At 39.6% G+C, this 26,438-nt stretch overlaps 1 long non-coding RNA gene across 2 annotated transcripts; it reads left to right on the top strand.

Annotated features, from left to right (window-relative positions):
• Window positions 1-6,428: 6,428 nt before the first annotated feature.
• LOC121482635 lies at window positions 6,429-16,264 on the top strand. Of its 2 annotated transcripts, none has more exons than XR_005985606.1 (4): window positions 6,429-6,581; window positions 8,869-8,949; window positions 15,445-15,617; window positions 15,890-16,264. It is a non-coding gene; the product is annotated as an uncharacterized LOC121482635 (long non-coding RNA). The 2 variants fall into 2 exon arrangements; XR_005985605.1 differs by having other exon boundaries at window positions 15,442-15,617.
• The last annotated feature ends 10,174 nt before the right edge of the window (window positions 16,265-26,438 follow it).

The raw sequence follows: 26,438 nt of genomic DNA, 5'->3' as shown, positions 1-26,438 counted from the left end.
CTTGGGTCAATTTTGTCTATGCGTTTTATAAGAATTTTATATAACTCAGTCCACTTCAAGTTTGAAATCCCAAACCGTGTTTCCCTTACTCAGGTTTATGTCTGTGCTATCAAATGCATGTTTGCTCTGTTGCTGCCTGGACATATGATGTATTCACCTAGGGACCAGCACTATGTGCTCTGGAGTGTGCTCTCAAGTGTTACCTTGGCCACTTCCCACTCCAGGTAGGATTCCATTTTTGTTCTTGACTCTCTGCCTTTTTAAATACAGAAAAGGACTAAAAGTGGGATATATGTTTACTGCTTGTTATTAAGTCATCCACTTCTTCATGCATTTGCAGCCTCAATGACGTATTATACCCAGCTATTATTACATGGCTTTTCACATCTTCGAGTCTCAATGACTCTTGGAGTCTGTGTGGCTCAGTTGGTTAAGCATCTGCTCTTGATGTCAGGTTCAAGTTCGGCCCCGAGTTGGGCTCCATGCGCAGCATGGAGTCTACTTAAGAAAAAAAAAAAAAGACTCAGTGACTGCTTAGTCTGCAGGGTACGAATCTCTTAAGGTTTAGTGGCATGCCACAGGACTCAAAGCAATAATAATAGCTGGAATCACCTATACAAATTCTATCACAATACCCTCTTTTCCCCATCTATCTGCCTCAAAACTCCATTCCAAATGGCTTGCACAGTGGTTAAGCTATGTTTCACTTTGAGTCTAATGTTAGGATTCAGTCAAGGAGGAAACTAGATGAAATGACCAAGCAGTCCATTTTGGAAAAAACAGTATTACTGACCATGGCCAAAGGAACAGCAGTCTTGTGACTAAAGCAGAACATAATCAGGCACCTGGGTGGCTCAGTGGTTGAGTGTCTGTCTTTGGTTCAGGTCATGATCCCAGGGTCCTGGGATCAAGTCCTGCATCAGGCTCCCCATAGGGAACCTGCTTCTCCCTCTGCCTATGTCTCTGCCTCTTTCTCTATGTCTCTCATGAATAAATCTTTTTAAAATATAAAAGTAGAACATAATACTGTAAAAATGTGAGACGCCCGGGTGGCTCAGTGGTTGAGCATCTGCCTTGGCCCAGGGCATGATCCCAGAATCCAGGATTGGGTCCCACGTTAGGCTCCCTGCGAGGAGCCTGCTTCTCCCTCTGCCTGTGTCTCTGCCTCTCTCTGTGTCTCATGAATAAATCTTTTAAAAATAATACTGTAAAACTGTTATAAAAACATTATAGCATTAAATAGTTTGAGGAAAATTCACTTAACCAGCTTGATTTCTCTTGTTCCTTTCTGGTCTATCCATGCATTATATATTTGAACATAAAAGGAACATAACACAAAGATTATATCAGTTTTTAAAAACTAACATATTTCCCTATGTGATCTGTTCTTCCTACTTTGTATTAATGTTTACATAATATTTTACTAAATCGATATAGTATTTAAGTATTACTCTGTTTATTGTTTCCAATTTTATGTTATAAATAATGATACAGGGGGACGCCTGGGTGGCTCAGTGGTTGAGCGTCTGTCTTTAGCTCAGGGCATGATCTCGGGGTCCTGGGATCAAGTCCTGCATTGGACTCCCTGCGGGGAGCCTGCTTCTCCCTTGGCCTATGTCTCTGTGTTTCTCATGAATGAATGAATGAATAAAATCTTTAAAAAAATAATGATACAGGGATCCCTGGGTGGCGCGGCGGTTTGGCGCCTGCCTTTGGCCCAGGGCGCGATCCTGGAGACCCGGGATCGAATCCCACGTCGGGCTCCTGGTGCATGGAGCCTGCTTCTCCCTCTGCCTGTGTCTCTGCCTCTCTCTCTATCTCTCTGTGACTATCATAAATAAATAAATTAATTAAACAAAATAATGATACAGTGAATACCTTTCTGCACATAACTTTTTTCTTTGAAAAGATTTTATAGGAGTGGGATTACTAGGTCAAGTTTTGGTCATATACTTAGAGCTTTTGATATGTCTCCAAGGAAATGAATGTCAAACTGCCATAAGTAATTGAATTACTTTTTTACCTTCAGTGTTTTTTTCAGAATATTCTTTACTGTCATCTATTTTTTTCAAATTGTTTTTAGAATCCTGTTATCAAGTTTTGTGTTTAAAATACTTACTAGGAAAAAATAAATAAATAAAATAAAATACTTACCAGGGGATGCCTGGGTGGCTCAGCAGTTAAGCGTCTGCCTTTGGCTCAGGGCATGATCCTGGGGTCCTGGGATTTAGTCCCACATTGGGCTCCCTGCAGGGAGCCTGCTTCTCCTGCCTGTGTCTCTGCATCTCTCTGTTGTGTCTCTCATGAATAAATAAATCTTTTAAAAAAATAATAAAATCTTACTAGAATAGGGGCACTTGAGTGGATCAGTGGTTGAGCCTCTGTCTGTCTTCTGCTCAGGTCATGATCCTGGGGTTCTAGGATCGAGTCCCGGATCTGTCTCCCCACAGGGAGCCTGCTTCTCCCTCTGCCTATGTCTCTGCCTCTCGCTCTGTGTCTCTTATGAATAAATAAAATCTTTTTAAAAGTTAGCTAGAATATGGCACACCTGGGTGTCTCAGTTAAGTGACCAACTCTTGATTTGGCTTAGGTCATGATCTCAGGGTCATGAGATCAAACCCTGCGGCTGGCTCTGCCACTCCCCCACTCTATTGCATCTTCTAAAAATAAATAACCTTTAGAAATAAAAGTTATTAGAATTGATCATGTTGATTAGGACTTAGAGCAAGCATTCATTGCAAAGATGCCTCAGAGAAGACTATCTTTACATTTGGTTTCTTATACTACAAACCATGTATTTATCCTGTTTCCCAAACACTAAGAGTAGAATTGCTTGGAAGGAAGTCATTACTGGACTGAAATTCCCTAAATTCACATTATTTTGGCTTAGCTTTGAGTCAAATGATTCAAATTAAAGATAGCGGGTATTTTCTAATACAAATCTCATTAACATCTAGTTTAGTAGAAACTTAAGCTTAAAGACTTTCTTTTCCTCTGTACCAAGGAGTGATAGGAGATTTACCTGTAAGTTTGTGAAGTACTGCAGGCCATTTCTTCCCAGCTCTGGGATGGAGCAGACAGTAATGAGCCTCATGTCTTTTAAGATGGAATAAGTAACTAGGCTGACATCTTTACCTGAGGTATAAGCTGATCAAGGACTTGGTCTTGAGATGCCAAGACTCAGTTGTTTTTTTTTCTCTATACTCTTTAGTCTTCAACATACTAGATTCTGATCTCTTGTCAAAACTAGAAAGACCGTGGAGAGATAGTATTGACACTTTACACCACCTTTTACAATCTATTTAAGAACTGAACCAGGGACGCCTGGGTGGCTCAGCTGTTGAGCATGTCTGCCTTTGGTTTGGGGCGTGACCCTAGGGTTCAAGGTCAAGCCCCATGTTAAGCTCCCTGCTCAGTGGGGAGCCTGCTTATCTCACACCCTCTCTTTCTTTGTCTCTCATGAATTTTTAAAGATTTTATTTATTCATGAGAGACAGAGGAAGAAGCAGGCTCCATGCAGGGAGCCAGTTGGTAGGACTCGATCCCGGGACTCCAGGATCATGCCCTGAGCCGAAGGCAGACAGACGCTCAAACACGGAGCCACCCAGGCTTAAGATTTTAAATAAAATCTTAAAAAAAATTACAAAACTGAACCAGGTAGATGAATTGTTATGTTCCTTTACCTGAATGTGGCTGCAGAAATAAAAATTAATCCAAAAAGTTCTCTTGGCTGCTATAATAGATATCAGGCACCATTTTAAACATTTAGTTTTATTCACAGAAAATCTCTTACTCCCTAAAACACACAATCTCTTTAGAAACAATTTTTTTTAAGATTTTATTTATTCATGAGAGACACAGAGAGAGAGAAAGAGAGAGAGAGGCAGACACAGGCAGAGGGAGAAGCAGGCTCCACACAGGGAGCCTGACGTGGGACCCCAATATTACACCCTGGGCCGAAGGCAGGCGCCAAACCACCAAGCCACCCAGGGATCCCTTAAGATTTTATTTTTAAGTAATGTCTATACCCAATGTATGACTTGAACCTGAAGCCCCAAAGATCAAGAGTAATATGCTTTACCAATAAGCCAGCCAGGAGCCCCTCTTAGAAACTTTTTTTTTTTTTTAAGAGGCGAAGGTAGGAGCAGAGGAAGAAGGAGAAAGAGAATCTTAAACTAGGCTCCACACCTAGCATGGGGCCCAATGAGGGGTGCAGTCTCAACCCTGAGATCATGACCTGAGTCGAAATCAAGAGTCAGATACTTAAACTGAGCCAGCCATCCAGGCAACCCAGAATTTTTCTTTTTTTTAAGATTTTATTCATGGGAGACACACACACACACAGAGAGAGAGAGAGAGAGGCAAATACATAGGCAGAGGGAGAAGCAGGCTCCGTGCAAGGAGCCTGATATGGGACTCGATACAGGGACTTTGGGATCACGCCCTGGGCTGAAGACACGCTCAACTGCTGAGCCACCCGGGTGTCCCTCTCTCGGTATGTTTTATATTTTTGGTGTATATATCTTGAATTTGTTTTATTAACTTTTTTCTAAGTATTGTATTCTTTTTTTTTGTATTCTTTTTTGATGCTATTGTGAATGCAGTTGTTAATTTCATTTTTTGTTAGCGTAGAGAAATTGTTGATTTCTGTATACTTAGCTTGTATTCTGCAACCTCATTTAACTTAGAAATACTAGTACTTTTGTTTTTGCTCTGTGTGCGCGCATGCATGCTCTTTATGGTTTTCAACAGAGGATCACATCACCCACCTGCAAATAAAGGCAGTTTTGTTTCTTCCAGTCTTGATGCCTTTTGTTTGCCTTTTTGCATTGGCTACACCCTCCAGTACAATGTTGAATAGAGGTGAAGGAAGCCTCTGTCCTTGCTTGGTTTCTGATCTTAAAGGGACAGTATGAAGTCTCAGTATTAAGTATGGTGTTTGTTTAAGTAGGTTACATGCCCAAAGCCAAGCTTGATCTCAGAAGTCTGGGATCAAGAGTAGCATGCTCTTCTGACTGAGCTAGCCAGGCACCCCCATTTTAACTGAAGATTTTCCCTTAGTTGCCCTTTATCATTAATCTCTGTAAAAATTAAACTCCTTGGCTTCATCCGAGGAGTTTGGGAATTGGATCTTAGGAATCCGTACTTCTAGGAAGCAGCCTATTTAACAGGCTTAGTGGTGTTTGAGGACTTAACATCTCTTACCTGAAAGCCGCCTGTGGCACTTTGTAATAGCAACTTTTATTTTTTTTTATTTTTATTTTTTATTTTATTTTTATTTATTTATGATAGTCACAGAGAGAGAGAGAGAGAGGCAGAGACACAGGCGGAGGGAGAAGCAGGCTCCATGCACCGGAAGCCTGATGTGGGATTCGATCCCGGGTCTCCAGGATCGCGCCCTGGGCCAAAGGCAGGCGCCAAACCGCTGCGCCACCCAGGGATCCCAATAGCAACTTTTAATTACCCTTCCTGCCTCTCCTGGAACAACCCATATAGAAAGGATCTCAAGAGCCCTACAGCTAAGTGTAAGAAGCAACAAAACTGTCAGTTATAACGGTTTGACATTTGGCAAAAGAATCTTCAAAGAATTTGTTCTGTACTGACCAGAGCTGGAAACAGCGGTCTGACGTTTGGACCCTTTACGAGTGGAAATGAGTCAGAATCAGATGCAAGCCGGAGCTATTAAATTGTCTGCATAGGTGTGGTATTATGCCCAGGATTAAAAGCTCCCGATCGGAGAATGAAATTATTAGCAGTACAGTTGAACCTAACCATGGCTTAAAATTGTCATGCGACCTGGCAGTACAGGTGGCTCAGAGGTTTAGCGCCGGCGTCGGCCCAGGTTGTGGTCCTGGAGATCCGAGGTCGAGTCCCACGTCGGGCTCCCTGCATGGAGCCTGCTTCTCCCTCTGCCTGTGTCTCTGCCTCTCTGTATCTCTCATGAATAAATAAATGAAATTAAAAAAAAATTGTCATGCGACCTAGCCAGACTACCTTTTCACGAAGTGATACAGCTTCTACGCGGAAATAATTTTACATTTATTTTTTTTTATTTTTTTTTTGATAGTCACAGAGAGAGAGAGAGAGGCAGAGACACAGGCAGAGGGAGAAGCAGGCTCCATGCACCGGGAGCCCGACGTGGGATTCGATCCCGCGTCTCCAGGATCGCGCCCTGGGCCAAAGGCAGGCGCCAAACCGCTGCGCCACCCAGGGTTCCCTAATTTTACATTTCTAACAAGTGAACTACAAAAACGTTTTCCCCGGTTACCTTAGCCCTGGGACCCAATCCGACAAAAAAAAAAAAAAAAAAAAAAAAAAAAAGGCTCCAAGAGTGGTGTCAGCAGTACTGACGGACGGACTTAACCATGGCTACAGAGGGAAGAGAGTGCGCTTGCGCAAGTCCTTATCCAATCAGGACCCGGCGGCAGTGGTGGGGGCGGGGTTTGTTGAAACGGCCGCCGCAGGGTTGGAGGACTTGGAAGAGAGCGAAGATGGCGGAGTGAGACGTTCCGCTGCCAGCCGGCCGTTGGGCCGGGGGCGATAAAGCCCCCGGACGGTGCAGAGCTTCTGGTGGGTTTGAGGTAAGCGGAGAGAATCAGCGACGGGGAAGTAGCAGGAGGTGGCGCGGCCCAGCCTGGCCGGGGAACGGGAGCGCGCGGAGCCTGCCTGCAGCCGGCGCGGGCCTCGGCCTGGCGCGGGTTTCCTTCCGCGCTGCCTCGGGGCGGCGGTACAAGCCTTCCGGGGTGTGTCGCACCAACGCCTCGTCCTCTACCCGCCGCTGCCCTTTTCGGTGCTTTTTTGGCTGCCTTTGTGCTTTCGGCTTGTTCCCAGGTGATTGCACCCACGCAGGTGTGTATCTGCCGGTCGCTGCGTCGTCCAGCGGTTTATCTTTTGAAGAATTCCTTTATTTTATTGATTTTTTTTTAAAAAAATATTCTTCGCCCCACGGCTCGTGCCCACTGTTTTGCCTGAGTCTCCGATAACAGTCGATTTCTGTTGGGGCCCTAATTTGTGTCCCCGGCCCATTGACCTTGAGATTCGATGTACCAGGTTCTCCCCCGGGATTTGTGTGTATCGTTCACATTCTCTTGCTCCCTATCCATTCGTTACCACTCCCACCCTTCAAACTTTAAGATCCGAGCAAGCATCTTTGTCCTTCTATGACCTGGTAATTGCTTAATGGCGCATTCATCTCGACTGACTCTAGGTCCCAAGAGAATTCACTGTTGTTTTCCAGAATTAAAGGAGCCAGTGTTCAATTTTTATTTATTATTTATAGAGATAATGAGAAAGAGTTTGGGGAAGAATGTAATTTGTGTAATGTGGGGTTGCAAAGTATAACACTGTCATTTGGGGCAGCCCCGGTGGCTCAGCTGTTTAGCGCCGCCTTCGGCCCAGGGCGTGATCCTGGAGACTGGGGATCGAGTCCCACGTCGGGTTCCCTGCGTGGAGCCTGCTTCTCCTGCCTATGCCTCTGCCTTTCTCTCTCTCTCTCTCTCTCTCTCTCTCAAATAAATAAATAAATAAATAAATGGAAAATTACTGTCAGTCGTTTGTATTCGGTTCTTGTTTATTGGGTTTCTTTTTGTAATTTGGGTTTTTATAACCCCTCATTCGTTCCTTCAGTTAAATTCTTGGAAAGTTTACTGTTACTAGGTTTCTGAATTGGTGAAGCCTATTTAAAATTGGCATGTTAGGGGATCCCTGGGTGGCTCAGCGGTTTCGCGCCTGCCTTTGCCCCAGGGCGCGCGATCCTGGAGTCCCGGGATGGAGTCCCGCGTCGGGCTCCGGGCATGGAGCCTGCTTCTCCCTCTGCATGTGTCTCTGCCTCTCTCTCTCTCTCTCTCTCTCTCTCTCTCTCCCTCCCTCTCCCTCTCTCATAAATAAATAAATAAATAAAGCTTTAAAAAAATAAAAATAAAATAAAATTGGCATGTTAAAAAAATAAAAAATAAAATTGGCATGTTAGTTGGATCCAGTTTGATTGATGTGTCATAATCGGAATGAATGTTTCTGTATGCTCTTTGCTGGTCCTTGATTTAGCCACACTGGAAATAGTTTGTAAAGAAATAGCTTCCTTATAAATAAGACCTTTCACTGGCTTTTGTCAGTTATTTTTTTTTTTTCAATTTCATCTAGCAGAAGAGAGATACACCAGGCAGAGGAAAGAAACAGAACATTATTCTTTCCTATCTTATAACGGGTGTGGTCTTCTATATTGAAGCAAAGGTCTTTTGTGAGAAAAAGGACCACAGCATCATCAAATTCTTAGTGGGAACCACTGATTCAAGAGCTTTGACATCTTTATTAAATTAGTTCCAGTGTAGGTAAAGAGTAACTTCTGACTAGTCCTTTTTTTTTTTTTTTAAAGCTTTTATTTATTCATGAGAGACACAAGAAGAGAGAGACAGAGACATAGGCAGAAGGAGAAGCAGGCTCCATGCAGGGAGCTCAATGTGGGACTCAATCCCTGGACCCCAAATCATGTCCTGAGCCAAAGGTGGACGCTCAACCACTGAGCCACCCAGGCATCCCTCTGACTATTCGTCTGAATGTTTTTTTTTTTTTTTTGGAAAGATGTATTTATTCATTTTAGAGAGGGAGAGCCAGAGAGAGCATGAGTGGGGGGAGGAGCAGAGGGAATGAATCCAGCAGGCACACATATACACACACACAGCTGAGGTTGGAGCCCTACCTGGGGCTAGATTCCAAGACCCATGATATCATGACCTGAGCAGAAACCAAGAGTTGGACCCTCAAACAACTGAGCCACCCAGGTGACCCATGGTGATGTTTTTTCAAATAGCTTGGTTTGTTTAAATAGTTTTACACAGAAGCATATAACGTTTATATTTTTCCTTATCACAGGAAGAACATTTTCTTTGGCTTCCAGGTGCTTTGGTATTCATCTTGAGAAGAAAACAAAATTCTGAACTCAGGATTCGGCAAGTGAGTAATAATAGTGGCTAATGCTTCCAGATACTGTTTAAGCAGCTTGAAAAATAGCTAGATAGAACAATAAGCTTCTTCAGAAAATGAGTATCAAAAGTGACTAGAAATTATTTACATTTAAGCTAAATCTTATATTTTCAGTAAAGGTAACATATCAAGTATAAAAAAGAAAAGAAAAACTTGATCATTTGCCCAAACCAGTAATTTTTATTGGATAAATAAAAAGGTACAGATTTAATTAAATTGGAGATCAACTAGGGAAATTTCTTTTTATTATTTTTTTTCTTAAAGATTTATTCATGAGAGACACAGAGAGAAGGCAGAGACATAGGCAGAAGGAGAAGGAGACTCCTCGCAGGGAGCCTGATGTGGAACTCAATCCCGGAACTCAGGGATTGCACCTAAGCCAAAGGCAAACGCTCATCTGCTGAGCCACCCAGGTGTCTCACTAGGGAAATTTTAGAATATGTTCACTTGTTGGAATTATAGATAAATATTGATATTTTAATCTTTAATTTCTAAAGCTTTTCAGTATGCCTTTACTATTACTAGATGTGAGTCTATTCTATGCCAAGTGTCGCTGTTTTCCAAATTTACCACAGATTTAAGTATGTTCTTTTGCTCAAAGAGCAAGCGGTGATACATGCTTTTATTTTTTATTTTTTTTTTTTAATTTTTTTTATTTTTATGATAGTTGCACACAGAGAGAGAGAGAGAGGCAGAGACACAGGTATACATGCTTTTATAATTGATAATAACCTTGTCTGTAAAATCGGGTTCATACTTACTATATTAGTTTCCTAGGGCTGCCATAACAAACTGGGTGACTTAGAACAACCAAAATAAATTGATATTGTCTCACAGCTTTGGAGATACAACATCCAAAATCAAGGTGTTGGCAGGGCTATAGTCCCTTTGAAGGTACGAGGGAAGGATGTGTTTCAGGCCCTTTTTCTAACTTTTGATGGTTCCTTGGCTTGTGGCAGCATGACTCTAGTCTTCACATGGCATTCTCCCTGTGTATATGTCTGTGCCCTAAGTTCTCTCTTTTATGAGGACACTAGTCAGGTTAGGGGCCCACTCTGCTCCAGAATGACCTCATTTTAACTATACCTGTAATGACTATTTCCGAATAAGGTCACATTTTGAGGTACTAGGGATTAGGACTTCAATTTGTGAATTTGTGGAGGACACAGTTCAATTTATAAGATCTACTTAGTCATGTACATTGATTGTATTACTTGGAAATCATTCAATGTACAGCAGCTTTAAGGATTAAAATATTGTATATCACTTAAAAGGTACTTAAGAACAGTCAAAATCATAAAGACAGTAAGTAGGATGGTTGTTGTCAGGGGCTTCAAGAATGCGAAATTGGGAATTATTATTTAATGGGGGCAGAGTTTCAGTTTTGCAAATGAAAAAAGTTCTGGAAGTGGAAGGTGGTGATCCTTGCACAACAATTTGAATGTACTGAATACTTAAAAAGGGTGAAGATGGGGCAACCCTGGTGGCCCAGCAGTTTAGCGCCGCCTTCAGCCCAGGGCGTGATCCTGGAGACTGGGGATCTGGTCATACGTTGGGCTCCCTGCATGGAGCCTGCTTCCCCCTCTGCCTGTGTGTCTCTGCCTCTCTCTCTGTGTGTCTCTCATGAATAAATAAATAAAATCTTAAAAAGGGGGGGAGGGTGAGGATGATAAATTTTAAATTATATGTATTTTACCACAATAAAAACAAATTGAAAAATAAGTAATTAGAAAATTCCAGCTATACAGATAGTCCCTGACACCCCTTAACAATTTTTTTGCCTTTAGGGAAAAAAACTTTTTTAAAGATTTTATTTATTTATTCATGAGAGAGAGAGGCAGAGACACAGGCAGAGGGAGAAGTAGGCTCCAAGCAGGCTCCTGGTGTGGGACTGGATCCTGGGTATCCAGGATCACGCCCAGGGCTGAAGGCGGCTCTAAACCGCTGAGCCACCCGGGACCACCCTGAGGAAAAAAATTTTTTTTAAAGATTTTATTAAAAGAAGATTTTATTTATTTACTTGAGAGAGAGAACACATGCAGGGAGAGGGGCAAAGGGAGAGGGACTTGATTCCAGGACCCTGGTATCATGACCTGAGCTGAAGGCAGAAGCTTAACCAACTGAGCTTGGTTTGTTTGAATAGTTTTACACAGAAGCATATAACACTGGGCACCCCAACTGTTTTTTGCCTTTTCGGTGGTGCGAAAGTGGTACATATTCAGTGGAAATCATACTTCAGTTTTTAAATTTTGACCTATTCCCTGGGTAGCAATATGTAGTATAATGCTTTTATGGTGCTGGGCACTGGCAGCAAGCCATAGCTGCAAGTCAGCCATGTGCTCCATGAGGGTAAACACGCAGTACACATATAATGGTTGTGTTATTAACTTTTAGTACAGTATTCAATAAATTCTATGAGATATTCAATAATTTATTTTCACATAAGCTTTGGGTTAGATAAATATGCCCAACAGCAGGGTAATATAAGTTTTCTGAGCACATTTAAGGTAGGCTAGGCTAAGCTATGAGGTTTGGTAAGTTAGGTGTGTTGAATGCATTTTTGACTTAGGATATTTTCAACATAGGATGGGTTTATCAGATCATAAGGAAGATCTGTATTACAATATTAAGAAAAGGAATAAAAACTGTTAGGACAACTTTAGGTGATAGAGTACCATAACTTCACAGCAGAGGCTTTGTTACTTGAATTTAGATACTTAATTAAATCCAGTTAGATAGGGGGCGCCTGGGTGGTGCAAGTTGGTTAAGTGTGCAACTCTTGGTTTCAGTTTCAGCTCCTGTCTTGATCTCAGGGTTGTGAGATTGAGCCCCACCCATGTTAGGCTCTGTGCTGATTGGGATTTTCTCTCTCCCTCTCCCTTTGTCTCTCAAACTTGTGTGTGTGCCATGCCCACACATTCACCCTCTCTCTCTCTCTTTCTCTCTCTGTCTCTCTCAAATAATTTTTTTAAAGATTTATTTATTCATGAGAGACACACAGAGAGAAAGGCAGAGACACTGGCAGAGGGAGAAGCAGGCTTTTTGCAGGGAGCCCCATATGAGACTCGATCCTGGACTCTGGGATCACACCCTGAGCCAAAGGCAGATGCTCAACCACTGAGCCACGCAGGTACCCCAGGTACCTTTAATACTGATGGCTTTAATAATGATATGGAATGATCACTAATATACATTGAAGGGAAAAGCAAGGTGCAGAAGAAGGTGTATAGTGTACTTTAATTTGTAGGGAGAAAATAAATCTACTTACACAGATATTACATAACCTTAGAATATCTAAAAGGATATGGAAGAAACATTGTATATCTGCTTGTACCTTTTCTTATTATGTGCTTTTGTTACCTATTCAAATAAATAATTTAAAATTTTCAAAGAATAGAAGCACTCAATACATGTTGATTGGCTGAGAAGTTAAATTTTTGCTCAGGCAGTGATTTTACATTAGGAGAGTCTATTTCTGGAGGCAGAAACTGCCCAGGAGGCCCAGTAGTATTTTAATGAAGCACTTAAAAACTTAACTGGAATGATAAGGATATCCAAAAATGTGTTCTGTATTTATATAGCAAAGTAAGAAAGAATTTTTTTTAATGGAGTACTTAACTCCCATGATAGATCATTCTTCCTGTCCTTAAAGGAAGCAGTGTATTAGTTATCTAATGGTACATAACAGATTACCTAAAATTAAAACAACAGTGAACATGTATTATCTCTCACAGTTTATGTGGGTCTGGCTTGGTTCTCTTCTAAGGTTGCAGTCAAGATATTGGCTGGGGTGGCAGTACTTCATTCCATGGTGGTTCATTACCATGGTTGATGTATTCATGCTGGTGGTAGAAAGCCCTCGTTCCCTTGTCAGCCTCTTCCAACGCTGCTTGAATGTCTTCCTGATAACAGCATCTATCTGGCTTCTCCCAGAATAAGCAGCACAAGAGAACAGTGCTAAAGTCACAGTCCCATCTATGACTGTCTCAGAAGTCATTCATCATTTCTTCCTTGTTCAAGTGGCCACTATTTTCACACCAATTAGCATACTGCAATAGTGTTCTGACACTAATCATCCAGAGTTGATACAGACCCCACAAGTCAATGCACAGGTCCCAGCAAGATTGCCCTCACTTTAATATATGGAGGTTTTGCTGTTTTTGTTTTTTTAAGTAGGTTCAATACCCTTGAATTCATGACCTTGAGATTAAGAGTCACGTGCTCTACAGACTGAGCCAGTCAGGTGCCCCAAGACTGCTCTCACTGTAGAAGATAGGCACACTTAGGAGGATTCCCAGGCCACCTGCACTTCTGATCAATTGGCTGCAAATTCAGGGGTTGTCAGAACCGAATTTTAGTTTCATTGGTTTTATCTATTTTTCTGTTCTCTTATTTATCTCTGCTCTGATGTTTATTTTTTCCTTCCTTCTTGCTAGCTTTGGGCTTAGTTTATTCTTTCTCTAGTTCCTAAGATTTATTATTATTATCATTATTATTATTAAAAGATTTTATTTATTTATTCATGAGAGACACAGAGAGAGGCAGAGACACAGGCAGAGGGAGGAGAAGCAGGCTTCCATGCAAGAGCCCGATGTGGGATTCAATCCAGCAACTCTGGAGGCAAAGGCAGATGCTCAGCTGCTGAGCCACCCAGGCATCCTGGTTCCTAAGGTTTAAAGTTAAGTTGCTGGTTTGAGGTCTTTTTTTAATGTAAGCATTTATAGCTATAATTTTCCCTCTTAGCACTGGTTTCACTACATCCCATAAGTTCTGGTTTTGTGTTGTTTTCATATATCTCAAGGCATTTTCTAATTTCCCCTGTCATTTCTTCTTCGACCTATTAATTATTTAAGTCTCTGTTATTGAGTGGCTCAGAGGTTTAGCGCCGCCTTCAGCCCAGGTCATGATCCTGGAGACCCGGGATCGAGTCCCACGTCTGGCTCCCTGCATGGAGCCTGCTTCTCCCTCTGCCTGTGTCTCTGCCTCTCTCTGTGTGTCTCATGAATAAATAAATAAAATCTTTTAAAAAAAAAAGACTCTGTTACTTAATTTCTACTTGCTCATTACTGTAAATTCCAAGGATTTAGAAAAGGTGCTCTTCTTTGGTGCTTGTTTGGTTTAGATAGAATTATTTTAGGGCAGCCCGGGTGGCTCAGTGGTTTAGCACCGCCTTCGGCCCAGGGTGTGATCCTGGAGACCTGGGATTGAGTCCCATGTTGGGCTCCCTGCATGGAGCCTGCTTCTCCCTCTGCCTGTGTCTGTGCCCCCCGCCCCCTCTGTGTCTCTCATGAATAAATAAATAAAATAAAAATAAAAGGGCCTGCTATCTTTAAAGAAAAATAGATTTATCATTTTAATACTTTTAAATGTACAGTTGTATGGCATTAAGTATGTTAAGTATATTCATATTGTTGTGCAACCATCACTACCTATTTCCAGAATTTATTAATCATCCCAAACAGAAATTCATTAATCAGTAACTCCCCCTCCACTGTCCTACCAGCTCCTAGTAACCTCTTTGTCTATTTTAGGTAGTTCATGTATATGGAATTATACAGTATTTGTCCTTGTTTGTCTGATTTATTTTGTAAACATTTGTAGGGTTTTTAAAAAAAATTTTTTAAAGATTTATTTACTTAGTTATTCATGATAGACACAGAGAAAGAGAGAAGAGAGGCAGAGACACAGGAGGAGGGAAAAGCAGGCTCCATGCCAGGAGCCCATGCGGGACTCAATCCCGGGACTCCAGGATCGCGTCCTGGGCCAAAGGCAGGCGCTAAACTGCTGAGCCACACAGGGATCCCCGGGTTCTTAAAATTTTTTAAAGATTTTATTTATTTATTCATGAAAGACACAGAGGAAGAGACATAGGCAGAGGGAGAAGCAGGCCCCCTGCACAGAGCATGATGTGGGACTCATTGGATCCCAGAACTCCCAGAACTCCGTGATCATTCCCTGAGCCAGTGCGCAACCGCTGAGCCACCCAGGTGTCCCAATATTTGCAGTTTTAAAAATGTTATGTTTAGCAATGAACTGCTAATGTTTTTACATGTTTATATTTGTGACCATGGTATAGTACACACTATTTTACTTGTGAGTATATCTTACCAAAAAAAAAAATTGGATTTTTTTTTTAAGTTTTATTTACTTATGTAATCTCTACACCCAACATGGTACTAGAATTCACAACTCTGAGATCGAGAATCATATGTTCTTCTGACTGAACCAGCCAGGCACCCCTATTTTACAAGACTTTTCCTACTTTTCCTGTTGGTCTTATGTTGTTGAAGGTAATTCAAAGTAAGATGATATACATGGTTTTGAGTATAAGTATTTACATCAGATTTGGAGTACAACTGCTTTTAAATACAGATGTTCTGTGTAGAATCATTTTATGGCTGTAAAAACTTGGAGTACATTATTTGCATAATAGAAAATGGACATGTGTACCTTTTTTTTTAGAAGGAAAGCATGCAAGGGGGAGTGGGAGGAGGAGGAAGGAGCAGAGGAAGAGAGAGAATCCTAAGCGGACTGCACAACCAGCGTGGAGCCCAACATAAGGCTCCATTTTAATGACCCTCAGATCATGACCTGAGCGAAATCAAGAGTCAGATGTCCTAACCAATTGATCCACCTAAGTAAGCATCCCTAGATACGAATATCTCTTATTCTATAACACAAGCTTTTATATAAATATAACTTTTGTATTATAGTTAAATATTTTTTTCTGACTATTGCTGCTGTTTTGATGACAGTACTGAATTTGGTGTTATGGTTGGACATTTTCTTGTAGACAGTGTGTAATCTAAAATATGATTTCTGTGTGTTTTTAAATATCAATCTTAAAAGTAAGCTCATGCAGAACTACCTGTCTTAACCTTGCTGTTTTAAATTTATTTTGTATTTCCAGGGATTCTCTGTTGTCTCCTGGAGTAGGTAGTCCTCCTTTTATCCAGCCATTTTCCCTATTCTTGAAATGTGGATCTCTCTTCTCTACCCATTTTTACCTCCATGATTTGGATCAGAAAAGGCTGCTTTTCTTTTTGTTCCACTTCTCAGATTCAACCTTGAGAAGCTCCTAGGATGCAATTGTCTTGCTCAGTTCTCCAAGAAGAAAGAAGCAACTGACCTGCTTGTTCTGCTTTTTTGCCTAATTATAAAGAAATTATTTTGGAAGCTGAAGCTGATGTTAAATTTGAAACCGGTGCTTTTAGATGTTGGTGTTTGTGAATTCTTTACCTTTTGTTCCAAACAAGAAGACTAAATAAATAGCAAGTATGGATGACATCAGGTTTTGTTTTTTTTTTAATGTCTTCTAGTTTCAGCTACTGTCATAAGCACAGTTGAGTCTGCAAGGAGTAAATTCAAAATGTGCGTTCTAATATGAAATGAAAGAGATGGTTAAAAACTACAGATACTAAATATCTCAATCTTGACTCATCCTGTGAAGTACATTTGCTGGAAAAGAACAAAGGTCCAATTTTGCAGTAAAACCTTTGATGTGACAAAGAAGCATAAAGACAAGATAATGTGAGGTTAACAGAATCTCTGTAAAATACACATCTTTACATGTGTAAATCTACATTTTGGACAAGAAGAGGGATTTTTCTCCTAGAGAAGGAAGTTGTTGGCTTCTATCTCAGAAGTCTTTGGACATTTTTAAATGATTTTTCATTTTCCTAAGGAAGGATCACATTGTACATTTGCTAACTCTATGGATGCATGCTTGGGTTTACTGAAAGGTTGGAAAAGGGAAACAAAACAGCTAGTTTCAAGTCCAGTTGGAACCCTGTTCACCTCCCTCAGATGAGAGAGGCTGCTATATTGCAAATAACTTCATTCTTTTTTTGGACTCTTACATGTACTTGAGACTTGGTTTTCCATGCTGTGAAGGCAGGAACAAATGTGGCTTAAGTGGTTTTTCTGTCCAGAAAATATGGCAGATCCTCTAGTATGACCTGCCTTCAACTTTGGGCATGGAAGAAGGGGAGGGGAGTTTCCAGTGAAAAAGAAGCAAAAATGCCTTATGCAGCTCGATCTGACTTCATGGCATTTTATATTCTGTAGCTCCAGTTTTCTAAAAACATAACGTTTTTCCTTTGACCCAAGATGGGTACTTGGATGTTTGGTTTATTTTTCCAAGTGAGGTGTAATGTTAGACTATAAAGGCTGGGACTCAGGTAACTTTCCCCAGTTGGAACTGAACTTTCTCATCAAAGAGTGGACTTCATTCGCAATGTTCCCAAATTTGTAGTTGATTTAGAAGAAATTCAGGGTCTAGAAAAAAACCTCGAACAAGAAAAATAGTTCAATAAAATGTGGATTTTCTTTCTTCCCCTTAAAACTTACACCATGTGATGAACAGACTATAGTGTAAAGCTATTCTTGCTTCCAAATCAACAGAGGACCAGAGTATATGCATTGTCAGATCTTTACATAAAAGGAAAGAAACTTTGAGTCTTTGTGAGAAAGAATTTGAAACTTCTTAGGTGTAATTAAGAACAAATTATCTTAGATCATATATGTGATTTAGGGAATTTGCCTAGGGTCATACATGATGTGATGCTAAAAACTTAGGGCAGATTTACCAAAATTTAGAAGTGATAAAAACAGCCCAAAATGGAAATTGTTGAGCACTCTTAATGATTGGTTAAATTGGTCAACCTATTTGAATGGACATAAAGCTTTTTAGTAAAATAATTATATAATATAGATATAATTTCCTTTGAGGGCAAATACTGAGTCGTGAAGCATAGAAGTAACTGGATAAAGGTAACTTAAATTTTACTCTAAGTAACTTCTCTGCCAACTTCCTGATATTTTCTTTTACTGTTTTAGAATTTGTTAAAGACAGAAAGGAACCTACATACATGAGTCCTATTGGTAGGTTGAGAATTTATATTCTCAATTGTCTTTTACCCATCTTCCTCATATCCCTTTTGCAGTGTTTTTGGGTAGGATCATTTGGCAGGGAATAGGGACTTCATACTGTCAGTACCAGTGAAACCAACTCTGGTGCATTTGTTTGAATATGTATCAGACTCATCTTCTCCAGTTGCTTTTTATTTTTTATTTCATAGCTATAATAACCACTGTTGAATTCTCTCGTTGAAGTTGTTCTTTGTATCTTTAATGGTTGTCACCAGATAGTATCTAACAAAATATGTATACGCCAGGGTGTACTAACCCAGTGTTTACTTAATACGCCTACGTTTTTCCCCCTCGTCTATTTTGTCCCCTTCTTGATGAGAAAAGCTATAATTTTAGGCAGGACTACACCTCAATCAGTAGCTGTGCCTACTTCTCTTTGCTCATCTATGTCAGCTGGCAGTTTTTCTTTTAAAAAGTTAAATAAAAACGGGATATGTGCAATAGAAATATATATATGTATATTTTAATACTTGTGGACAAATGTTACAAGTTGTTTAAGAACAACAAAATCACCAATGTCTTCCATTTTGAGATGTGTATAGTTTTGTAAGCATTAGTGCTTGGTAGCATATTGTAGTGCCATGTTAGGGATTAGTTAGTGCATGAGCCTAGTAATAATTTAAACTTCAGGATGAATTATTGATAATAACCAATAGTGTAAAATGAGTGGAAATTGAGACTTTTTCTTTTTTCATAAATATCTGAATCATTATACTCTCCCTGGGGAAAGGAGATTAAGGCCAAAAAGACTCATTTATGAATAGAACTGTAGGATCACAGTGTGAGATATTGTGTTTGAGGATAAGCTTTCTCTGAGGTAGCTGGAAACCAGCTGCCTTTGTGTCTTATGAAACCTCAAATCAAAATGAGGCCCCATTTCATGATTCTGCTTGCTCTCTTAGTTTGAAGTATTGTTTTTATGCTGTTTTCACATTGTGTGTCTTGTAGGTTTATTATTTAATACACTCCTTTTGCATCAAGAAATTATTTTTTATTTTGCATGTCTTACTGAGATGCTATGTTAGTCTAGTCGAGTATTATTTTTCTATCCGCAGACCATTATGTTTCCTATTTGCAGCATGCTAATTGTTAAGGAAAAACACTGATCAGTAGTTCTGTGTACTATATTAATTTGTCACAGGCTTTTCCTATTTCATGATCTAATTGTGTGTTGATAGGATTCCAGACCTTTTCACGAGAATTGGAATGTAGCTAGATGGAGCCGATGCAGGTTATCATGTAATAACTATCTATTTTGCTTGGTTATAGTAAGCCACTTCAGCACTCACTTTTTTCTGTGTAGACATAAAAGTTGTTTTGTTCTGAAAGCATAAGATAGCTTTCTGTGGAAAAGAAATTCCTACCTCTAAAAGCTGCCTTGAGAACTTGAAACGGGCAGTTTTCTGAGGTGATTTTTAAATCTCAGTATTAGGAGAGTTCAGGATTTATTGAAAGAGATTGTATAGTTACTATGATATGAAATGCAAAACTAATGTGGTATGTCTCCTGTACAGAAGCAAGCTTAAACAAATAGACTCTGCAGCAGCAGATATCCAGGGACCCAGGTTTAGATTTTCATAGTGTACTTAAAGTAGTTGTACTCTTGGCTCAAGTAGTTTAGTGCCTGGGAGAATCCATTTCCAAAAAGCATTTAAACATTTAAAAAAATACCTCTGAAAAGGTAATGAATGCAAAATAGCACAGTATATAGGAAAAGATACTTCCTATTGCAAAAAAATAAATAAAAGCCATAAAATGAATAATAATTTTCAAGAGGTAGAATTTTAGTAGCAATAACAGTTTTGCATATATAGTACATTGTATTAGCAAAGTTGTACAGTAGAATAAATATTACTACTTGAGTTTGGTGAAGCTCTGTGATGTGACCAACAGAGTTGCACAAAAGGAAGAAGATGTTTTAGGCAAAGAACATAAAAGGTACTTTTAAAACTGAATGTATGTGAATATATCATTGTGTGAGAAATAGCAACTTTTGTGTAAGTTTAAAGGTTAGATACCCTATTTGTTTCCTATAGCAGAGGGTTAGAGCCATTGAATGAAATTTTTCTAGTGGTTAACCTGGAAACAAATGTACTCCTACTGATGTAGCCCCACTGAAGCTATCATGTGGGGATTTTGCTTATGATACTCTTTTCAGCAATAGGCATTTACAGAGTAGCACACTCTGTCACCTTTTCTTTTCTCCTTTAGTTTTTTTTTTTTTTTTTTGGGTGCATTTAAAAAAGTTTGTTGTGTGTGTATGTTTGGCTTAAAAACAAACCAAGAACTTGAATAGCTGGTTTTTCCTTATGCCTGTGGTTCGTTTAGGGGAGTTAGAATTTAACGATGTAAAGCAAAGGATTGAAGGGAATAGCCAAAGACAGTATGTTGATTTTTTTTAAACCTTGCCTGATGTAGCTATGCTGAGGATTTTGGTCTCTGACTCTTTATCTTAATAAGAGCCCAGCAAACTAGTTTCTTGATCTGAGGAATCACATACCTCACATCAGGATGTAGTAGTAGAATGGAAGCTGACTTCTTGCTCCCTTTTACCTTGTGTTCATTTTGGCCATTTAGCACCTTGAAGGTCCCTGAAAAGATTGGGTCTATATTCCCTTGTTTTTCAAGGGTAAAAACTAAAAATGGTGTGGATTTAAGAAAATAGTGCCTCTTGAATAGTTAATTCTTATATGTCAACTCCAGAGGATAGGGAGAAGGCTATGAAATTGATTATAGCTCCTCTTTAAATGTTCTACGCCATCAGTTGGTGTTAGAGACATTGGAATAACCAAGCAATATTCAGTCATCTGCAAGATCATGAGGACACCGCTGTGTATTATAATGATGTCAACAATTTAGTTACTTAAAACAAAGACTACCCCTTAACAGCCACGTTAACAATTGTAAATGTTAAAATGTGCTACAAGTTTTTGTAGTCTCTAAGTACGCAGTTATTATTTTTCAGTGTTGTCTCATGTTTACTTTTTGTGTACCTGTGATATGCAAAAGATGAAGAGACCCTTGGCCTCCAGGAGTTTACATTCTCATGGTGCTGCTGGTGCAAGCAAATTACTTCTAGTTTATTCAGAACATTGCTTGGCTATTAACCATATGCTATGTGGAAGAATCCCTTGGCCAATAGTTTTCAAAAGCAGAAGTCTATGCGAAATTTCAGGGCATTGATTTTGAGTTTACATTATATTAGCTGTGCTGTTCATAAACTCCTTTTCCCCGGGGGCTGTGCAGATAAAGGTTATTAATGTGAATCACAAACCATTCTGCCTAAGAGCATCTTCACCATCCCTGTGCCACCTATGCTCTTCTATGCTATAGCTGTCAATAAATGGCCAAGAAAACTTACTGCTCCAAAATGCTGTACATCTCTCAATTTTCTCTTTCCCAGAGTTTTTACATCACTCTCTACCCAAAAGGGGCAGGATTTGCAATTAAGCCTTTGGTACTGATTTTAACCTCTTTATGTGTGACTTTTGTACCTCTATTCTAAAGCAGCATTGTGATGTGGAGCACCTGCCCTGCCTGCATTTCTAAGCAATCACTTTATTAACCAACATTTTCAGTTGAAACTTTGCATGTATACTTGTTATTTCCCCTAATTCCTCTGAATCAAGGGGTCTTTTCTGCATGTTTATTAAAACTGAGTCTGAATGCAAGCAATAGTGGCAGGCCCAGACGTCTTGATTTTAGAGTACTAATATTCTAATGCATGATTGAAAATGTCCAGTGTTATGTGGTGACTAGTAGATACATACACATATACATACATATATATATACATATGTATATATGTGTATACATATATAGGTATGTATGTACATACGTATATACATATATATGTATATATACATGTTTATTAATGAAGCAATAGAAACTTAAACCAATAGCCTGAATTTACTGTTTGGATTATTAGTTTTCATTTTCTAATTAAAGATTATCTTAACTTCCATTGAAATGGGAGCTAGAAGATAAAAGGGGCAACCACAAGACATTCAAACTGTCAGGAAGAGAACATGACAGTGCTCACCCTCTAACCTCTTGCCTGGTTCCCTTATTCCCCTAGCATGTTTAAAAACAAAACAAAGGCACAAACTAAGCATGTTGAATAAATAAATAAGCTGCTATGGCTATAATAATCAGAAAGGTGCAGAGTTTCAGAAGAGGTAGGAAAGTAGGGAATTACCAGTGAAGAGTATATAAAATAACTAAGTATGGGGTTTGTCTGATAAAATTTATGTGGCTTGTTTGGATCTCTTAAAACTAGTGTCTTGGAAATGAATGGAAACAATATGGACATTATTTCTGATATTCCAGGATTTTCAGATAACCAGCCAACTCTTCTGGATGGTACTGGTACTGACCAGCCATAAAGTTCGTTCCCCGCAGCAAAGGAGACTGCATTATTTTTTGGAAACTGCTAAAAATACAAGTCTGTAGTTTGGATTCTCTTTTGTTACTGTATCATATAAATGTTTTGTGTTTTTAAATCTTATAGCCAGGGCCTTATCCATGATATTTTGCTCAGACTGCGTAATTTGTTGCCTAAAGCTTTTAATGCCAGGTAAACAGAAGCAGGTTTTCCCATTTTGAAAAAAATGCCATTTATTTTACTTGTTGAAAATAGATCAGTGTATTGTAGTAGCTTAAAATTTTTGAGAAGATTCCTGACTTTGAAATAACCCTTTTAAGTACAAATGATCATGACAAATAGTGTACAAATGGAATTCCTACATGAGTGGCCTAAACAGAAGAGAATTCAGAGTTAGACTAGATGATTCTCACTAGGCCCCTCCCAGGTTTTATGTTACATGATTGAAAAATAATTTTTTTTGAGAGACAAACAAAGGCAGAGGGAGAAGCAGGCTCCCCACAGGGAGCCTGATGAGGGACTTGATGCCAGAACTCCGGGATCACACCCTGAGCCACCCAGGCGTCCCGAAAAATAAATTTTTAAAAGTCATTTTAACTTGTTTTCTTTGCTGTAGGATTTCACTCCAAACACCTTTGGGATTGTTTTAAGTGTAAATGGTAACTTTACAGTAGTTCAGAACTGAAGTAGACTTACAGTCATTGCAGTGTTTAGACTCCACTTAAGTACAGGAAGTAAAATACTATATCTCATATGTGAATTTTCTCTGCCACTTACTGATTACATCCGCCAACTAATGAAACCAGTAAAGATAGAATAAGAGTTTCTCTCTGTTCCCATTATTCCACAAAAGCATATAGTTTAAATACCAAACAAACATCACAGATTTCTCTAGGAATTTTTACTTCTCAACCTCCTTTAAAATCAAAAGAATTATAAGGTTACTGACAATTTTCAAAAGGTTTTATCTCCTTTGGTGATAGTTTGCCATGCCATCAATTTTCCTCTTTCCAGGGGTAAAAATGGTATTCTGAGTAATACATTATCACCAGTCCTTAATAGTGATAGTCTTGGCACTTACCTTAAAACCACCCATCGAGGGGGAAAAAAAAAAAAACAAACACCCATCGCTTACAGAGTCACAGTGTGATTCACCTGTTTTTATTTATTGTCCTATAAGTACAGTTGTTGCTGTTTGTACTTGCTGTTCTGCATTTTTTCACTGCACCACTGGTACATAATGTTAAAAAGAATTTCATTGAATGTTTATAAGTATTACAAAAGGCAGCTTTTTAATCTATGCATCCTTGGGATTTCAGAAATTTTATTCTTTGATGTAAAAGGGGACTGCTGTACAAGTTGGAAACTCTGCACCTGTGTGTGTGTGTGTGTGTATATATACATACATATATATATATATATATATATATTTTGGCAATAAAGCAGCATGGGCTGAGAATGCACTGAAACTTCACTGTGTTACTCATTACTTGGATTGGGTAATTTCTAATCATGCAGTAAGTTACTGAGATGGGAAGAGCCAAGGCAGAGACCTGGACTGAGGTAGGCTCCAGATAGCAGAAAAGACCAAAGATTTGGGTGTTGATACCAAGTTGTAGCAGTTTCTGCTGTAGTCCAAGGAAACTGGCAGCCATCTGAACAAAGAGGCATTCCATTTAAACTTAGGTATTCCCACCTTTAGAGCCAACCTTATGCTAGGTAATTAGCAAAATGTTTAGTTTCTGGTAAGAAAATAGCTAAGTACAGTAATAGTACTAATAAAACCATTGCAGGGAATCCTTCCTATCTGAAATATATAAAGCATTTTAAATGCTTTTACATTGAATACTTAAATATTAGCTAAATTAATTAGAGGCTTATGAACACGGAGATCATTGGGTGGTAGCCTGTGTGGCTGAGTCAGTTAAGCATCTGACACTTGATTTCAGCTCAGGTCTTGATCTCAGGGTTGTGAGTAAGCTCCACTCTGGGGGTGGAACCTACTTAAAAAAAAAAAAAAAGTTCCTTTTTGATTCAGGGGAAAGTTATGTCAAGTTTAAAGTAAGAAAGTAGACCTTAAAAAAAAAAAAAGCAGATCTTATAAACTTCCTTGGGATTGGCTATCCTCAAATGGAGAAGAACCTAAGCTACGTCATTTTTGTGGTATAATCACTAATCTAATAGTTCTCCCTGTGATTTATGACCATTCATTTAGTGCACACTGATATACTCCAATCCCAGGTACTGTGCTAGATGTCAGGGTTACAAAAATGGAGATAGTCTTTACTGTTAACTCAGGAGCTTAAAAGTTTACAACTCAGAAGGAATTTCAATATGCAGTTTTATTCTTATGACTACAGAATTTTGAAAATACTGTATTCAACATATATACAATGCTAAATGGTATCACATTGGAGCAAAGTAGACAGTATCTTAATATAAATCATTGATGTTTGTTAGGCTTTCATAGGAACTTTTTAAAGATTTTGTTTATTCGTGGGAGACAGAGAGAGAGGCAGGCTCCATGCAGGGGGCCCGATATGGGACTCAACCCCAGGACACCAGGATCACACCCTGGGTATGAAAGCAAGCACTCCATCGTTGAGCCATCCAGGCGTCCCTCATAGGAACTCTTATACCACCCAAAGAGCCAACCATTTATGATATCAGTGTAACATTTATGGGAGAGACAAAATCAAGACTGTAAATGCACATACATGCCTTTGACTTTCCCACTTTAGGACTCACTCTTACAGAAATACCAGTACAGATTTGCAAAGATAGGTACAAGGGTCCAATACAAGAATGGTTAGGTTTGGATACATTCACATCACTGAATCATACAGGTCTTAAATAAAATAGTTTGCATATGGGCTGGTGTGGAAAGTTGTGATATTTATTGTGTGAAATGCAGGTTGCAGAATACTGTGAAAGATAAAGCTTTGTTTTATGTCTAATACATGAACATCCACATGCATAAAGATATTTTTTGAGCACCTAGTATGTGCTAAGCACTGCTGTAATTACATTAGATGTATTTCTTAATTTATTGAATCTTCACTACAGCCCTGTTTTTTAAAGATTTATTTAAGTAATCCCTACAGTCATTGTGGGGGCTGGAGATCAAGAGTCACATGGTCTTCTGAGCCAACCAGGCACCCCTGGCTTTTTTTTTTTTCTTTTAAACAGAATAAGCCTGAATTTCTCAAAAAAGCTTCATTTTTTTAAAAAAGATTTATTCATGAGAGACACAGAGGCAGAGATAAAGGCAGAGGGAGAAGCAGGCTCCACGCAGGGAGCCTGACATGGGACTCGATCCCAAGTCTCCAGAATATGGCCCTGGGCTGAAGGCAGCGCTGAACCGCTGAGCCACCCGGGCTGCCCCAAGCTTCAGTTTTTAATTTAGCTTTCTGACGCTGTGCTTGTGCTTTCAACACTTTCACAATGATTTTCCGCTCCTCAATAAGGAAAGCATACTTGATCCCATCATGAACACACACATGGAACCGCCACCCTAGGCCCTGCTGATACATTTTCTCATTGTAGAGAACCTAATAAGAATTGCAGGTCTCAGAGCATGTACTTTTTTTTTTTTAACGAGTTTTTTTTAGAGGTTTATTTTTTATTTTATTTATTTATTTATGATAGTCACAGAGAGAGAGAGAGGCGCAGAGACACAGGCAGAGGGAGAAGCAGGCTCCATGCACCGGGAGCCCGTTGTGGGATTCGATCCCGGGTCTCCAGGATCGCGCCCTGGGCCAAAGGCAGGCGCCAAACCGCTGCGCCACCCAGTGATCCCTCACAGCATGTACTTCTTAAAGTCAGCCTAGGCACATGCTACAATGTGAATTTGGGGGCTTTCCCAATCTTCCTGGTATAAAGGTAAACGAGTCTATCACCAGGGTGATTCTATCACCAGCCTAGTTTTGTTGGAGGCTGTATTGTAGGACAGCCTTTGATAGTATGTCAAATGCTGGGACCATTCTGAATGCCTGTGGATGCCGTCCTCCCCAAAAGGAAAAAACCAACCCTAGTTTTTTGTTTTGTTTTTTAATATTTTATTTATTTGACAGAGCCAGAAAGCAAAGCAAGAAGCCTGATGCAATGTAGGGCTCGATCCCAGGACCCTGAAATCATGACCTGA

This window comes from Vulpes lagopus, chromosome 2 (genome assembly GCF_018345385.1).
Source record: "Vulpes lagopus strain Blue_001 chromosome 2, ASM1834538v1, whole genome shotgun sequence".
In the NCBI taxonomy this organism is placed as follows: Eukaryota; Metazoa; Chordata; class Mammalia; order Carnivora; family Canidae; genus Vulpes; species Vulpes lagopus.
The sequence above is the reverse complement of the archived record's forward strand: the minus strand, read 5'-3'. Positions and strand labels throughout refer to the sequence as shown.